Here is a 4,337-nt window from a genome sequence, read left to right as displayed (position 1 = left end):
ACGCCCCGCTCGGCGCCGCTCCCTCCCCGCGGACCGCCGCCTCCCGGATCGCGCGGGTCCTCCGCGGAGGCGCGTACTGGCCGCCCTGGTCTGCAGTCCAGCCTGCGCCATCCCTGAGCTCCCCTGGCCCTGTCCTCCTCACCCGACGGTGTCCAACCTGCAGGGCCCTGTCCTCACCCATCCCTGTCTTCCCCGGCTGGCCCTGCCCTCACCTGGCCTTGTCCTGCCAACTGGTCCTCTTCTTACCGGGTCCTGTCCTCACTGAGCCATGTCTCCTTGCCTGACCCTGTGTCCCCAGTGTCTTATTGACCAGGAGTCGGTTGGCGAGTTTAACTCATTTTATTACTCATCACAGAAGGTATCTCACGTCACTTCAAACCTATTCTAAGCTTTACCTATTCTTCTAGTCCTGATCCAGAGCACGCTTCCCTCGACATGTCTTCCTCTAAGAGCTGTAGTCCAGTTCCTCCTGGGCCATGGCGGGGATCTCAGGGGAGCAGACCCTCAGGAGTTCTCTCATATTGTCCGGTTCTGCTGCTCCAAAGGTTTGGGGTTTAGCGCAGTTTATAAGTTCTGGTTGTGGGTTTCCAACCCATGATTACACCCATCTTGTGTAAGTTGGACTTAGCCTGGCCTTGCCCATTCAATCAAACCCGTGCTCTCCATAGTGTCCAGCATAGGAGTAGATGATAAGCATGCTCTGGCCCAACACTATTTCTAACATGCTCACTGCATCCTGTCCCCATGCAGCCATGTCCTCCCACCCGTCCCTATCTTCCCCAGCTGGCCCTGCCTCAGGGCTGAGTCCTCAACTGTGTTGCCTGCACTGGGTGTGTTCCTGCCCCAGCTGTTACTGACTTTGGGATCCTATTCTTGCCAGCCCCACCCAGTGTTTTAGGGTTCCTTATTCCTCTGCATCACCAGTTTAACCACAGGGAGTTGTTTTGGTCATTGTCCCCAGACAGGTACCTCTTGAACATTCATACACACACACACACACACACACACACACAAACTAAAGTCTTCTTTTGCTTTCCTCTCTTCCATCTTTCATCTTTTTATTGACTGAATGTCGTGGCACTTGAGTGTAATCCCAGCAACTCAGGGGACTGAGGCCCAAGAATCCCAAATTCAAGGCCCCTCATAGCAGTTCACTGAGGTCCTAAACAACTTAATAGAGACCCATCTCAAAAAATAAAAAGGGCTGGGGTGCTGCTGAGCGGTAGAGAGTCCTTGGATTTAGTCACTAGTACCAAAACAAAATAAAGCAACACAAAATACTGTGTTAATTATATTTCTCCTCATAGTATAGAACCCTCTTTTATTTTACATTTAAGAACTGAAAACTTGTTAATATATTCTGCAGTTTGTTTCTAATTTTGGAGTGACCCCTTTAATCAAACTTTGACATCTGCCTTCTCTGGTACTTTGGTTTCAGAGTTATCTTTGACCTGATTTCTGCCTTCAGGGTTCTGATTGTGGTGGTGGTGTTTTGTAGTCCTGGAGTTTCAACCCAGGCCCTCACACATGCTAGACAAACACTCTACCTCTGACTATGTCTCCTGTTCTTTATAAAACTTTCTCTTTCTTTAGTATTGGTCCTGGGATGAACCCAGGCTCCATCTGCCACTGAGCTACATCCCCAGCCCTTTTTATTTTTATTTTGAGAGAGTCTGGCTAAGTTTCCCGTGTTGGCCTTGAAGTTTCCATCCTCCTGCCCAACCTGAGTAGGTGGGATTGCAGGTGTGCACCACTGTGCCTGCTTAAGTGCACTATTAAATTTTCCCTTTTTACTTCTCTTTTCTTGTGGGTAGCACATTGTGCAGTTGATGACTCCCTCTTCTTTTTTCTTAAAACTCTGCTTATATTTGTTGTGTCCTCCTCCCTGACCACATTGACAATCCTCTGCAGGCAGGCCCACACCCGGTTCTCAGACCATGGGCTGCACCCCAGTTGACCCTTGCTCTCTGCTCAGCCTGTCTGTGCCCACTGTCTCCTCATCATTTCACTCACAGCTTTGACACCATTCCGGTCTCCAGTTCTCCTGGAAACCTCTCCCTTGAACCCTAGAGTCTCATGGCCAGTGGACTCAAGTCCATGCTGGGATGTCCAGTGGGCCTTTCCACCGTCATGGGCCACCTGTGAGCTTATGAGCTCCCCAGTTGCCTCTCCCTGTGGTCCTCAACATCTCAGAATGGATGATCCTGTACTTGTGGGGGGATGTGAACGAAGACCTCCACATATATTGAAAGTGTGCAATACACAATGACATTGGTAAGTTTTATACTTTAGAGGAGAAAGAGAGAGATCATAAGACTTTTTCAGTCAGGCCAGGAAAACAGAGCCCACGCTGTGCTTGAGGCTTGTGAGAAAGACGTGGGAAGACCTGGGTCCTGGTTGCTCTGCTTCCCCAGGGCCTCTGCCCTCGTTCCTGCTGTGTCTTCTGCTCACTCACCACTAGCCACACTGGCCTCTTGTCCTGCCATGAGATTGCTGCAGCCTCTGGGCCTTCACTGGGTCCTGTGCCTCTGCCTAGTCCTCTGTGGCCCTGGGCTGCAGCGGCCAACACCTAGGTTCTTTTTTCTGATATCAGCTGCTCTGTGGAGACTCCTGTGACCTCCCCAGTTCCTATTACAGTCCAGCCTCACCCTGCCCCACCTCTGGTCCATGCAGCCTGCTCTGCCTGTTTCTTTCTGCTCCTTCACTGTCCAGTGTCTGGATCCTGGTGAGAACAAGACTCCAAGAGAGGGGCAGAGCCAGAAGGTGGGCAGTGGCTGGGCTTGCTCTTCGGGAAGGTACTCAGCCTTGGCTTCCATGAGAGTGCTGAGGCATTTTGCAATAAGTCTTGCAGTAAGTGATGGAGTAAGGCTGGTGTCCAGCCTTAATGATACTTCGGATTGATTCTCTTCTGTGTGCAGCATTGAGAACCTGGCTCTGTGTCTTCCATCCTGAAAACTGACATTAGCCTGAGATCCCAGTTGAGGGGAGGGGCGCCATGCTGTGGCTTAGTTTGGTCAGGGCCAAGCTGTGCTCTGAGTGGGAGCCCAGTGCTGCCCAGCTCCCCACTGCAGCACTGTTCGTGTGTGCTTCGCTACAGTGAAACAAGGCCCAAAGAAAGGACTCAGAGAACTCTCCTGTGGGCCTTTCTCCAGGAGTTACTGTGCCTGAGTTTTTAAGCATGGTAGGCAGCCAGGGACTTCCCAGGCTCCCTGTGTGTGTGACTGTGACATAGGAAGAGGGTGTTGACTGCGATCCTTTTTTTGTAATGTTTGTTCTATTTAGTTATACATGATAGCAGAATTCATTGTGATTCATTGAACACAAATGGGATACAACTTTTCATTTCTCTGGATGTACAGATGGCCACACCATTCATGTAATCTTGCATGTACATAGGGTAATGATGTTTGTTACATTCCACCATCTGACTGTGCGCCTTACACAGTATGTTTCCACCACTAGGATTGACTTCTAAAGACTCATGTTGCCTGAGGAAGCAGCCCTGAAGAAGAGGAGGGAAAAAAAGAGGTAGGAATGACTGTCATGGAGGTAAGTGACATTCTCAGGTGGTCCTGAGTTCCTTCTGCACTGCTGGGCACTGGAGCTGCTGGCCACATGGGACTCCACAGCCTCCTGCCTGACAGGTGTGTCTGCACCCCCTGGGCCTCCCTCAGCCTCTCTCTTGTGCACTCAGATTCCCTCCCACTGTGATAGGGTGGCAGGGAACCCCTGAGGAGTTGCCACTGGGCAAAGTCCTGGGAATCCTCTGTCATTTGTGTTGACCTTTCAAAAAACATGCTGTGTGGTGGTGGGTGTTCTGTCCGCTGTTGCACGTCTCTCTGCTCTAGAGCTCACTTTTTCCTTCCTTTTGCTTCTGTTGTCTTTAGTTGGCTCTTTTCCCCGTGAAGTGCACAGTTAGTTGACCTAGGTTTCTTCGTCCTTGTAACGTCTCACTACCCGAATGTCCTCCTTTTGGTTTTTTCTTAACTGCATTTCAAGAGTTTTGGTGTATTTGTTTTCATTTTGCTTTTGTTCCAGATATTTTCTGAATCCTTTTCTTGTTGTTACCATTAGTAACCACTCAGGTGTTTCATTTCCTGATATTTGGGTGTGTCAATTTGTTTTCTGGGGATGGTTTCTATATTTAATCCATTGTGCACAGGAACAAAATTGGGGTCCTTTCAAGCTTCTGAAACTGAATATCAATATTTGTGACTTAATCTGTGTCAAAGAAAAAAATAAATAGAGCTGAGTAGTGACTTTGTGGCTAAGTGTCCTGGTGTCGATCCCAGTGGCAAAAAAAAAAAAAGTGACTGACAGTGTCACTCAGTGGTGAA

The sequence above is a fragment of the Sciurus carolinensis genome, chromosome 16 (assembly GCF_902686445.1).
Source record: "Sciurus carolinensis chromosome 16, mSciCar1.2, whole genome shotgun sequence".
Classification (NCBI taxonomy): domain Eukaryota; kingdom Metazoa; phylum Chordata; class Mammalia; order Rodentia; family Sciuridae; genus Sciurus; species Sciurus carolinensis.
The sequence above is the reverse complement of the archived record's forward strand: the minus strand, read 5'-3'. Positions refer to the sequence as shown.